We start from the raw sequence: 14,709 nt of genomic DNA, 5'->3' as shown, positions 1-14,709 counted from the left end.
AATCCTAAATGTGCAGGCACCTAATAACAGAATGTCAAAATACATAAAGCAAAAACTAATAGAACTAAAAGGAAAAATAAACAAATCCACAATTAAAGTTGAAATTTCAACACACTTCTCTTTTTCGTTGATAGAATAAGTAGACTGAAAACCAGTATGGATACAGAACACTTGAACAATATGGAACACTACACCCAAAAATAGCCAAATACATATTCTTTTCAAGTATACGTGAAATCCAGTCACCAAGATAGACCATATACTGTGGTATAAAACGAATCTCAGCACATTGAAAAGAATGTGCCATGTGGCAAGGTAAGTAAAGATCAATACAAGGAGTACTTCTTAAGGAAAAGTAGCAAATGACAGTCCTCAAAGGTTAATTTTTCTATTTAAGGACAGTGTCCTTTAATCTATATAGTGGTAATCAAAGGAAGTTAAACAGCTATATACAGCCCAGGTTGTTATTCCCCAGCACAGGAAGCTCTATAAATTTCCTAGTTAGCAACCAGGTCATAAGTAACATTCACTAACTGCCCCTGAGAGTTCCTAATTACTGCCAATGGAAGTTCCCTTTAATGATACGAAGGTCAAATTTTATGACTGTGATGAAAAGTTACACTCTCATCAGTGACAGGTTTTTAGGGTCCTTTTCTGGGGTGGGTGGGTACTTCAGTATACTCATTCTAAGTGAAGTCAACTCAACAAGATAGTTCAGCTATTTGTGACATATCAAACATCTGGTTTTGCTTCAGTTCAAAGCCTCATATATCTTAGTCTCATGAGCTGTATTACACTATATTTTCCAAAGTTTTGATAATGGAATAATTTTGCTTTGTCCAGGATAAAAGATGTAGTGCTTGGCCAGGCAAGAAGATGTCTGGGTGAGAGCAAAACCATAGTTAGATCAGGGGGTAGGATTCCTAATAAGAGCAGATATAGGTATTTGTGGAAAAAGTATTTTAACTTAAGACATTCTTTTAAGATAAATTTTAAAAGTTATACTTCTACAATTTACATTCATTCAGGAATAGTAAATATCCTACTAGCTCTGTCAAATTACGAGAAATTTAGAATTAAAAAAAATTATCCTAGAGGTAAAATTATCATTCCTGAAATTATAACACACAAAAATATCCTAATCCGGTGGAGAAGAGAAGTTCTAAGGAGTGCCCTGATAATAATGTAGTACCTATGTAAGCCCTGAGAAAGCAGTCCTAGTGCCACAAATACAAATTAGGGTCTTTGTAAGAAAGGTGTGGGACAGTCACACCTTAAAACCTGAAAAAAAATCATATTAGTAAATGACAAACTAGTCTATGTATTGCTGCTTCAGTTAAGGAAAAGTATTTTCTGGATTTTTAACTTTATTGTTCAGATCATTTGGGGGCCCTTTCTTCCAGAGACATTTTTTAAAAAGTGAAAACCTGAGGGCTTCCCTGGTGGCGCAGTGGTTGAGAATCTGCCTGCCAATGCAGGGGACACGGGTTCAAGCTCTGGTCTGGGAAGATCCCACATGCAGCGGAGCAGCTGGGCCCGTGAGCCACAACTACTGAGCCTGCGCGTCTGGAGCCTGTGCGTCTGGAGCCTGTGCATCTGGAGCCTGTGCTCCACAACAAGAGAGGCCGCGATAGTGAGAGGCCCGCGCACCGCGATGAAGAGTGGCCCCCGCTTGCCACAACTAGAGAAAGCCCTCGCACAGAAACAAAGACCCAACACAGCCATAAATAAATAAATAAATAAATAAAAGTGAAAACCTAAAATGATCATATTAGTTAATTATGAGCCTAATTTAGCCAAGCCTTTTTACCAACCAAGATACAGAATATGTCACATTAAGAGTGCAGTATGTGTATGTATGAGGTTTTTTTGTTTTGGCAGCGCCCTGCAGCATGTGGGATCTTAGTCCCCTGACCAGGGATCGAACCTGTGCCCCCTGCATTGGAAGTGCAGAGTCTTAACCACTGGACCGCCAGGGAAGTCCCAGTATGAGGTGTTTTTTGTTTTTTTGTTTTTTTAAATATAGTGAAAGTCATGTAAGTTATTTTAATTAATTAATTAATTAATTAATTAATTATTTTTGGCTGTGTTGGGTCTTCGTTTCTGTGCGAGGGCTTTCTCTAGTTGCGGCAAGTGGGGGCCACTCTTCAACCAGACCAGGGCTCGAACCCATGTCCCCTGCATTGGCAGGCAGATTCTCAACCACTGCGCCACCAGGGAAGCCCTATGAGGTTTTTAAGGAAGATGAGCAGACAGACAGACAGACATTCTTCCACTCTAGGCGGCTCCCTCAGAACTGATAAAACATTCCTGAAGACTGGAGTTGTTTGCACATCTGTAATGTCAGTTCATAGCCTAATTCATCATCCACACACAGAAGTCAACTGAGATCCCAAAGGCAAAATTCCCAATTAGTTTTGTCTGGAAAGTTTAGGACAAAGGTAATAAAATCAGGAATCCTCTGCTGATTCACTGGGAAAACATTTGTTTGCCACACTCCTTCACTGAGGAACAAAAGGAGTCAGTGGTTAGTCTGGAATGTGATTCATTAGGAATATCTGGGTGATAAATAAATGAAAGGAGATGACAGATGGTTGTCTGTATGACTTGCAAAACCTTTTGTTTTCTTTAAGTCCAACTTTTAGGGGAGTTTAGAAATGCTTTTACAAACAGCAATTGTACTCTTCAAATACTTTTAATCATTGCTTTTCTCATCGCAGTCAGAAAACAACTTACCTAAGGTTATGGTATACAACAAATAATTCTAGAAGGCTAGAGCATAAAACTGTTGATTCCAAATGGGCACTGAGAAGTTTAACTAGTGTTTATATTCTTTTTGTGAAGAAGGTCCCGAGTTTACAAATTTAAGCCCCTGGTCCCTCCCTATAAAATGCAGTATAATATGTAAAAAAGCAGTAATTTGGCCATTAGTTAATGTGGATTTTAGTTTTCTAATTCTGTTAGTAACTTACTAGATGTAATCAGACTTCTATCTCACATTCCTCATTTGATGAAAAGCCTGAAAATAATAATGATAATAATGCCTGCACAACCTAGGTAACACAGCAATGTATGAGATTATGTAGTAAAAGTGTTACGATAAGCATAAAATAACCAAAACAAAAAAATGTGTAAACTCTATAGTTCATGCTTCAGGTTATAAGGACCTATTTTTAAAGTCATTTTTATTATATTCAATCAATCCATAAATAAAGACATATTTCACTTTTCTTTTCTAAACCTAAGCAATTTTGATCATAAAGTTGGTTTAAGTGTTCAGGAGGAATGGACCACATATTTATAGAGAGAGTTTTTAAAAAGGTTATAAATTGGGGCTTCCCTGGTGGTGCAGTGGTTGAGAATCTGCCTGCCAATGCAGGGGACACGGGTTCGAGCCCTGGTCTGGGAAGATCCCACATGCCGCAGAGCAGCTAGGCCCGTGAGCCACAATTACTGAGCCTGCACGTCTTGAGCCTGTGCTCCGTGGCGGGAGAGGCCACGAAAGTGAGAGGCCCGTGCACCGCGATGAAGAGTGGCCCCCGCTTGCCACAACTAGAGAAAGCCCTCGCACAGAAACGAAGACCCAACACAGCCATAAATAAAATAAATAAATAAGTTAATTAATTAATTAAAAAAAAAAAGGTTATAAATTGTTTAAAATATATACCCAACAGAACAGACTTCAGCAAAACTGAATCTTCTTAGCTTTCATTTAAACACACATTAATAAATAGTGACTTAAGGGCAGGAAGTCAGTCAGTCTGTGCATACCCTTCTGTTTGGTGAAAACCCAGCCCTGTGTCCTGGAGACCCCGGTTCCTACTTTTGATGTGGTGATGCTCTTAAGAGTTAATACATGAGTCATTCCTTAGGGAAAGACAGGGAGAATAGCTGATCATGCCCTCATCAAAAAAAGGCAAACAGACCTTTTCTAAGAAGGGCCTGTTGGTCTTCCCCCAAGAGCCCTGAGTCACTGCATGCTTATAGCCAGTCATTATACCTATACAGAGCAATATTAAGTCACACTAGAACCTTACTTTTGGCAATTTCTTCTCTTTTTTTGTCTTATCGAGGGATAGACACGTAAGCTATGGAGCGATAATCAGAAGTCAAGCAGGAAAAACAGTGAACAGGTTGGCTAACAATTTTTAAAAGAATTATTCCACCTCATGGCATTAAACAATTACTACAATAGTTCTCTTACTGAAACTGCTTCACTATTTCACTTCAAACTATGTCCATGCAGTTTTCCAAATAACACTTACTTTAGGCAATAAATAGCCAAGAGTCAAAAAAGTATAAGAAACAGCTTTATATATATATATATAAAACAGTACTATAAAGTATTATATACATACTATAAAGTACTTGTTCACTAAAGGAAACAGGGTGCTATAGACAGAGATGTTCTATAAACATTTGATAGTAATCAAGATGTTGGATTTTTTTTAATGTACAATTTTTACCCCATTTTAGTGATGAAATGATCCTAAACGTTAAGGCAGAAACAGACCTCTGAATCTTACACAGGGGCAAATATCTCACAATTAACTTTCCCTGTACTTATTTTATAACAAACAGCCAAAAATTTTTTTTCCAAAATTTTTTTCTATTAAAATGGTCATTTTTGGAGACTTCCCTGGTGGCGCAATGGTTAAGAATCCTCCTGCCAATGCAGGGGACATGGGTTCGATCCCTGATCCAGGAAGATCCCACATACTGCGGAGCAACTAAGCCCGTGCGCCACAACTACTGAGCCCGCGAGCCACAACTACTGAGGCCCGCATGCCTAGAGCCTGTGCTCCGCAACAAGAGAAGCCACTGCAGTGAGAAGCCCGCGCACCCCTCTCCGCCACTAGAGAAAGCCTGCGCGCAGCAACGAAGACCCAACACAGCAAAAAATAAATAAAAATTTTTTAAAAAGGTCATTTTTTTGTTTTTATTTTTAAGTAGAATTCTTTATTCATTTATATCTTATTTTTATACCTGATAACTGCATTCTGAACTTACAGTTTTATGGCCATGGTTTCTCATGGTACTTAAAGCACTCTTCACATCTACTAACTTAATTCCAGTGAATTTAAACTACCAATTTTTATCTATAAAACTATATTCTTAATCTAAAATTGTCATATTAAACAAATGACTCATAAATACCATTCAGATAATAATGTCTTGATGTTATATCTTCTTATAAACCTTGATCTATTCTACAATGTAACTGAATAGTTCCCAAACTTTTCTACATACCAACTGCCATCTAGATAGGGCAGTTCTTATGTGAAAATCCCCACCATTCTGATCCCCAAAGGTGAGAGAATTCAGTGGTTAAAATATATGACAAAGAGAAGAATTATCTGCAAAATATATTCAGCCTTCTATTTATAGCTCAATATTTGAGTGCCTTTAACATTTTTTAATGATTGTTGATAGTTTTTGTTCTCAGAGTTCTTTGTCTAAGAGCTGGGCTTATTTTGAAAGGAATATAGGGCTTGGGAAGCCTTTCTCCGGGAAACTGCTCCACCTACTGTCAAAAACTGTTCATGTATCACATTATTTGTAAATTCCTGCCGAAGGACTCATTTCCTTTGTTACTGTCAAATAGAACAGACTTTATAATCATTAATGGCACGCACAGTTTACAAATGGCTCTTAAATCAACTGCTTGTCTTATAACTTGAGGAATAATAATGTGAATGCATATAAGGAGCATGTCTGAGATATATTTCTCATCATGAAGTACCAAAGTTCCTGTTTTTGTTAAACTGGTTGTTTACCAGGTTATTATTATGAATATATTATGAATCAATCATATATTCTAGTAATGGGAAATAGTTTTAAGGTGGCTACTGAAATTACCCTATCACTTCTCCTAATTGTTTGTATCAATCTAAACGTAATCCACAAATTATTTATTTCTCAAAATGAGTGCTGTTGTAAAGACCAGTATTTAATAATTGCACACATCGATGGTTTAAAACATGAGATTAGAACTAAATTTTGCTGTCATCAGGCAGCTCATTTGGAAGAAATTCTTTTACTTTTCTCTTCATGAAAAGTTGTTTTTTCTTCCCCTTGATGGTCTTACAGACCACTCAAGCATTCACACAACTATATTCTCTTCTAAAACATCATGTTAAGTCTAATATTATGACCTGGGAGAAGTGATAATCCTTTTTTGGCAAATGGAGGAATCAAATGCATAACATGTCACGTAAAAATCCTTAGGGGGTGGCTAGCTCACTAAGGCTCCCAAGCTCAATATGCTTCTTCTGGTGTACTACTGTCATCCCATGAGTTAGAGCAACGGTTAGCAAACTACAGCCGGCAGATCAAATCCAGTCTGCTACCTCTCTTTGTGAATAAAGGTTGACTGGAAAACACTCACATTCATTCCTACACACTGTCCCTGGATGCCTTCTTATTACCATGACAGATCTGAGGAGTTACAAAAGAGATTGCATAGCCCGCAAAGCTTAAAATATTTATTATCCGGTCCCTTTTCAGCAAAAGTGCTGCCCCTGGGCTGCCTCCCCTTGGGTCAAATCATTATTAAGGTGAAAATTTTGACACATTCAAACACAGAGATACAACAAAGAGGTTGACAGCAGCCACGTTCTCTTCATTAACTTGTTTTCACTCTGGGCATTATTTCCACTAGTAAATAAGCATTCCTGGACGGCCTGGAATGGAAACCTGCTACATACATGCTAAGACTAAAATAAATTCGTTAATGGATTTCTGGAAATTAGTATCCAAGAGAAGAGGGCTTAGAAGGCATGATCTTAGAAAAATCTACCAGCCACAGAACCTTTTTTTGCATCTGATCTACTTACAAAAAACATGAGTAAAGTAAATGAATGAAATCAGTAAACTTGCACTACTTGCCAGGCAAAATTAGCTCATGAATTAGACATCTATTACAGGTGTATTTATGCAAAATGACTTCAAAATTCTAAAACAAAAGAGCAGATGTACTAAAACAGAGTATTTATTTAAGTATAGTACATATAGAAAAGTGCATAATGTAAGCACCTTAATGAATTATTTCAGACACAGGTATCCTCTATCCAGATCAAGAAATATTAGAAACACACAAGAGGGACATATCTTATTGGTTGTCAAGATTTACTACAAAGCTGCTAGGATGAAAATCTTTTTTCAATTACTTTGTCAATTTCTACAAAAATACCTACTCAAGTTTTGACTGATATTACATTGATTATGTAAACAAAATTGGGAAGAACAGCTACAATATTGTATCTTCTAATCCATGAAAATAATATATACCTTCTGTTACCTAGATCTTTTTGCTTCCAATAATATTTTATAATTTTATAAAGAGGCCAAGCACATCTTTTGTTAGATTTATTCCTAAGTATTTGCTTTTCAAAAAAAAGTTATTATAAATGATGCTTTCCAAAATTTTCACTCCCTAAATGTTTATTGTAGTATACAGAAACACAATTGTTACACACACATTGACCGTATAGCCAGTAACTGTGTTACACTTCCCTATTCTACAAGTTTGTGGAAGTTATCTCCTTCTCTAAATTTCTGCCAAGTTCTGCTTTCCATAAGTTGAGTATATATTATTAAATACAAATTTAGAACTGTTATATCTTCCTGGTGAACTGAGTCTTTTATTATTACCAACGAACACATTCTATCTATTAACACTTCTTGCCTCATACTTTACTTTGATTTCAATATAACTACATGAGCTTCTTCTTGGTTGGCATCAAATGGCTCATCTTTTTCCATCCTTTACCGTTAATCTTTCTGTGTGTTCTTTCTGTGTGTATTTTAGGTATGAAGGCTGGATTTAGCAAATAGCTGAATATTTTAAAATATTTATTTGGATAAGTGGAAGAAACATTTATTCCATTTATTGATATATTTGGATTTAAACATACCACTGAATGCTTACTACTTATTCTGCCTGTTCTACGTTCCTTTTGTCTGCTTTCTTTCCCTCTTTTGCCTTGGCTTTTTAAAAATTACTTGGTTTTTACTTGTGCCTATTAGCTTGATAGTTACATATTCTTGTACTGCTTACCCTAAAGATTATAATATAGATCTTTATTAATTAATGTCATATAAATTAATATCTTACCTCTTCTAGGGCAATGCAAAGACTTTAGAATAATTTAATTTCAATTACTCCACACATGATTTGCAGATGATGTATTTTTTTTTTTAAACATCTTTATTGAAGTATAATTGCCTTACAATGGTGTGTTAGCTTCTGAGATGATGTATTTTAATTCCCTCTAAATACTTTAAATCTCTCAAAACATTATCCCTACATTATCATTAAAAACATAATGTTGGGCTTCCATGGTGGCGCAGTGGTTAAGAATCCGCCTGCCAGTGCAGGGGACACGGGTTCGAGCCCTGGTCAGGGAAGATCCCACATGCCGCGGAGCAACTAAGCCCATGCGCTGCAACCACTGAGCCTGCGTTCTAGAGCCCGCGAGCCACAACTACCGAAGCCTGTGCGCCTAGAGTCCGTGCTCCACAACAAGAGAAGCCACCACAATGAGAAGCTCCTGCTCACCACAACTAGAGAAAGCCCGCACGCAGCAACGAAGACCCAACGCAGCCAAAAATAAATAAATAAAATAAATACATTTAAAAAACATGTCAAAAAAATAGAAAGACAAAACAAACAAACAAAAACCATAATGTCAATCTTAATTTAAATTTACCCATATATATACCCTTTTCTTAATCTTTATTCATTCCTGAATCTGAGCTTCAATCTAGAATCACTTTCCTTCCATTCAAAGAACACTTTTTAGTATTTCCTTTAAAGCATGTTTGCTGGTGGCAAACTGCTCTGTTTTTCTGACAGTATCTTTATTTTATGCTGTTGAGGGGACACTTTGAGTATCTTCTGTTGGTAGTTATTTTCTTTTAGCCCTTTAAAGATACTCCACTGTCAGCTGACGTTTACTCTACTCAATGTTCTGTGGTGACCTAAATGGCAAGGAAATCCAAAAAAGAGGGGATATGTGTATACATATAGCTGATTCACTTCGCCGTACAGCAGAAACTAGCACAACACTGCAAAGCAACTATACCCCAATTAAAGAAAAAAAAGCTGATGCACTTGCTACTGCTATTGCTGTGAAAAATAATAAATTGTCCTTCATCTCTGAAAAAAAAAAATCAATGACAGCAAATCAGTCTTACTGAAGTTTCTCTGAAGATAGTATGTCTTTTTCTCCATCTCTCCTTTTTTGTTCTGGATATTTTTCTCTAGCCGATTTTGCAGTTTATTAGTCCTGTCTTAGCTGCTGTCTACTGAAGTCCATTAATTGAGTTCTTAATTTCAGATAATGTTTTTTTAATTCAAAATTTCCACTTGCTCTCTTCTGTAGTTTTCAATCTCTGCAAAAATACTCAAACTTGTTTTTTACTTCCTTGAAACACATTGATTTTGGATTACAGTACACATCTAATAACTTCATTAAATAGATACCCTATGGATCTGTTTCTCTTATTTCTTGTTTCGACCAAATTATCATGTTGCTTCAGATATCTGATTACTTTTGATTGAGTGCTAGACTTTTTTTTTTAATATAATGTGACGCCTACGATTATTTTATTTTCCTCCAGACTTAAGATTTAGCCTGAGCTTCAGTCCCTGTTTGGGCTGATTTGTATCTAGTTCATCCTTATATTTAAAGTGTGGCCCATCAGGTTCCAATCCAAAGCCTGCGGGTTTATTAGGCCATATACTTGACTGGTTTCACCTCTCTGGGTTTCCCCTTTAATCTAGATGTTGGCCTTGTAATTCTTTGCTATCTTTTTATCTCTATGGTGCCTTTAAACAGATGTTTTAAATTTTTATCAACCTTTTTAAGATACTTTCACAAGCGAGTTGATCCAAACTGCCTAATCTATTGTCACTGAAAATGGAACAATAATCTGTGGTTTTCAACTATGGTATTACATTCTGCTACATTAAAATCAATTGTGGGAAATTTTGCTTATAGTTTCTTTTTTTTTTTTTTAATAGTTTCTTAAGAATAGTAGCTAAAGCATGAAAATTGAAAATGATTGTTTTAAAAATAAAATCAGAGCAAGAAAAATGACAATAATAATTATAATAGTCGCTTAACATTTACTGAGCACCTTATATATACTAGCCACTGAACTGAAAAGTGTACATGTTTTATTTCATTTAATCCTCCAAACAACCTTATGAGATAGGTACTATTATTATCTTTTCCATTTACAGTTGAATAAACTGAGGCTTAAAAAGTTAAGATATTTCCCAAATATCACAGAGTTAGTAATATTTGACTATGCATTCAAATCCAGCTCTGAATATGCCCTATTAAGTATCTCCCATAGGAATAAAAGATTTTAGTCCCATAACAAAATCACCCTCCATCAATTGCATATTCTTAAATATTAAAGAAAAAGATAGAATTATGGCATTACATCTGAAACTACGCATGCCATGGGAGTATGTCCTGCATGTAAATATATATCACAATGGAAAGTCTAATAACTGTGAAACTAATTAATGAATGTGCAAAACTATTAAGAAAACTTATTTTCATTCACATGCATTAACTGGCATTATGTAGTCATAAATACAGATAAATAATAGAATATGCCTCTAATTTATTTGAGGGTTTCATATTTATCCAGAATAGAACCTGCAAATATAGTATAGTATATTGGTTGTATTAGCAATGCCACCTAGCGGCAAACTAATATAGCCATCGTTAGAAAAAAAAGTCCTATAAGAGTGGTTCTTAACATTTTATGGGTTACAGAATCTGGAGAATCTAATACTATAGGTCCTTTCTGCCAGAAAGACGCATATTTGCGAAGACACATAACAAGTATAGTGTTCAGGGAATTAACAGACCTCCTGAAGCCCATGTGTTGACTGTTAGAATTAATGGAACAAACCAACTAACCTAGAGGTACAACCAACTCCCCTTCAGCCTTGAGAAGGAATCCATTCACTTCTCCCTTCATCTCTTCCTCTCTGGTTAGCAATCACTATTCCTGCATAAACAGTATCTAACTCTTCCTTTGTGGCTACATATCTGTTCTTGGCAAACTACTAGATTTCTACTGTTCCCAAATCAATTTACAAAATTTGATAGTAGTCATTTTTCCCTGTTGATTTTCACTAAATTTAATTTTTAAATTTAATCAAACAACTATTTTTACATCTAATGTTTAAAGAAGTGATGACAATTTTCAGGACATCTGAATTAAGTTAAAACCTTTCAATTATATCTAAAAATATAAATGAAATTGTTGATTGATAAACTTAAAAGTCAAGATAACTTTTCCCTTTTAAAGGCAGATATATAGGTATATAATATTTTAGGAAATATAGTAACATTTGCAGATCACCATTTAGTTGCACAATGAGTTAAAATTAACTAAATGATTACTTCCAAAAGAGGTTAACTTCCATGCTGGGAAGAATGTAATTGAGAAAGTCTGTCTATGCAGGAAAAATTTTCCTATTTCACTTTAAAGCCATAATTTCCAGTAAAGAGAACCATGATCAAGAATGAATTAAATCTTTTCCCTTTGTTAAACTCAGTTTCTTTTTCACCTGTTTTGCTGTAAATTATTGTCAAAAGAAGGATCATTTTTCCGACCAGACTTCTCTCCTAATATAGTTAATTGCGTTCTTGACTGAGGAGTTATATGGGTATATGGAAAGAGTGCCTATTTCATCAGCACAAAAATGTATGACATGAGAATGTTAACGTCACATCTCCCTAAGTGATTATGTAAGGGCTCATAAATGAAAGGAGGTGTAATTAGGACTTTCCAGATACAATCACATTTGACAAATATAAAACAACAGGAATGGTGATCTATAAGGATAAAACTGTGTCAACCATCTATCACCAAGAAAATGTTACGTTTTAAAAATCTAACCAGAGATTATTTTGAATAGCTTCTTAAATAATAACAGAGATCAAATTCTTAAACTTTTATTTGATTCTGCTTTGCCTTCGGTTTCCTGGCTATTTTTCTCCATAATTGCCAAAGTTCACAAATGCACAGTCTATACTTACTCATGAAATTTTTTTACTATACATTTGCTACACTATTGGTTATTGACTACCGTGGCTCTTGGGAGGACTACATGAGATAATTCATAAAAAGTGCTGAGCAAAAAGCCTAGCATGTGGAAAACATTCAATAAATGTTAGCTAGTCTATCAGTCAGGATAGGTTATAACAACAAACAGCCCAAAAACCTCAGTAGCTTAAGACAACAAAGTTTATTTCTCCCTTACTCTACATATCCATCAGAGGCTAGCAAAGGGAATCTGTTCATCACAGTCAGAGACTCAGGCTCCAGGTGAAAGACAGTATGACAAACCTTGAAGCATCTGCCAGGAAGCAACACCTATCACTTATGCTCACATGTCAAAGCAAATCATATGGCTGGAGTTCAACAGGATGGGGATGCAACAACTCCCCACAAAAATGAATACCAAATATGGATAAAAAATAATAAACTGGGACTTCCTTGGCAGTGCAGTGGTTAAGAATCTGCCTGCCAATGCAGGGGACACAGGTTCGATCCCTGGTCCAGGAAGATCCCACATGTCATGGAACAACTAAGCCCGTGTGCCACAACTATTGAACCTGTGCTCTAGGGCCCGCGAGCCACAACTACTGAGCCTGCATGCCACAGCTACTAAAGTCCGCACACCTAGAGCCCGTGCTCCACAACAAGAGAAGCCACTGCAATGAGAAGCCTGCTCACCGCAACAAAGAGTAGCCCTCACTCGCTGCAATTAGAGAAAGCCCGTGCACAGCAACGAAGACCCAACGCAGCCAAAAATAAATAAATTTATTAAAAAAAAAAAACTGATCTCAACTAATATTACTCTGATGACAATGATGATGACAATGTTTGCCATTTTCAGTAGCAGTAGTAGTAGTAGCTATAGTTAACTTCTTGTAATCTGACTTCCATCCCAACCAGGTGATTGAAAATAAACAAAAACCAGTGACATCTTTTATCTTCCTTTTGCTTGACTTCCCTGAAAATTATTTTTTGCAAATGCTTGTTTTCCTTCATTTTCCCTGTTATACCTAGGGAATCCTGGAAGGAATCCTGTGTCCAAGAACTAACAGATCTAAGAACTAAAGATAATCTGCTCAAATGGAAATGGCTGGGTATCTCTTTATATTTCTTTTTAACATTAACATATTGCTCTTCAAGCCTTTACATACTGAATTTGTTTGCTATGTTGGCCTTTTATCCATTTTTGATCACTATTGTCTAAAAAACTGTTCTTTTGACAAAATCAACACTCATTCATGATAAAAACTCTCAAAAAAAAAACCCCGAAAACAAACACAACTCGCAGCAAACTAGGAATAGAAGAGCTTTATCAACTTGATAAAGAACATCTACAAAAACCTACAGCTAACATGATACTTAATCAGAATTGAAAATGGTCAGTTAATGCTAATCCTTCTGAGGACACAGGCTTCCATGGAGGTAGCAAGAAGTATGGAGAGGAAGAGGTATTTACTAAAAAAAAGAATATGCAGAGAAACTAAGCAGAATGAAGGCAAAAGGTGGCATAAACCTTTAATATTTCAAGAGAGTGGTTGGAGTGGCAGAAACTAAAGGCTTCCCCATTAAGGTTGGGAACAAGGGAGGATGTCCCTCTCACCACTCCAATTCAACATCAGACTGGAAGACTTAGCTAATGCAATATGACAGGGGGAAAAAAAAATGAACGGGTATACAGACTGAGAAGAAGTAAAACTGTATTTGCAGACAACATGATTACCTATATAGAAAATCCTAAAGAATCGACAACAAAGTCCTGAAACTATTAAGTGATTACAGCAAGGTTACGGAATACAAGGCAAATACACAAAAGTCAATTGCTTTCCTATATATCACCAATTAACATACACGATCCACAAATCATGCCCCTAGGTATTTACCCAAATGAGGTGAATTCTTATATGCCCCTCAAAACTTGCACATGAATGTTTACAGCATCTTTATTCCTAATTGCCGTAACTTGGAAACAACAATGATATCCTTCAATAAGTGAATGGATAAACAAACTGTGATGGTACATCCAGAAAATGGAATATTATTCAGCAATAAAACGAAATGAGGTATCAAGCCATGAAGACCCAGAGGAACTTTAAAACCATATTGCTAAGTGAAAGAAGCCAGGCAGAAAAAGACACATACTGCATAATCCCAACTATATGACATTCTGGACAAAGCCAAAATTTATTATGCACTGTAATGGAGAATGTTATGCATTCTCCATTACAGTGTCACATACCCAATATAAATGCTGAGCAGCCATGAACTACCACAAGAATATTTTTAAGAGTATCTCTCTCATTTCAACAAAGTAAAAAAAAATATTTTTTAGGAGGGGTACATTTTATACTTTGATTTAAAAGAGTCTAAGAAAGCATTAGTTGTACGCATGTAATACTTCATTAACTGCACTCAATAAGATTACCAAAATAACTATCCAGTATGTACATGGTGTTTGAGGACGTGAGGGAAGATACCATTTCTCATTTGCAGATTAACAGAGAAAATAACTGACCAAATTAATTCTAAGTCTTACATGGAATTCTGTACAATTAAATAACTTCAACTATTACAAAGACAACTGCATAAGCAAGAGAACCATTATTCCAAAATCTGGAA

At 35.9% G+C, this 14,709-nt stretch overlaps 1 protein-coding gene across 4 annotated transcripts in view; it reads right to left on the bottom strand.

Annotated features, from left to right (window-relative positions):
- Positions 1 to 14,709, bottom strand: part of VMP1 (vacuole membrane protein 1) — a 127,295-nt gene that overhangs the window by 79,737 nt on the left and 32,849 nt on the right. The window lies entirely within an intron of this gene.

This window comes from Balaenoptera ricei, chromosome 20, assembly GCF_028023285.1.
Source record: "Balaenoptera ricei isolate mBalRic1 chromosome 20, mBalRic1.hap2, whole genome shotgun sequence".
Taxonomy (NCBI): Eukaryota; Metazoa; Chordata; class Mammalia; order Artiodactyla; family Balaenopteridae; genus Balaenoptera; species Balaenoptera ricei.
This window is presented reverse-complemented; position numbering and strand designations above follow the sequence as displayed.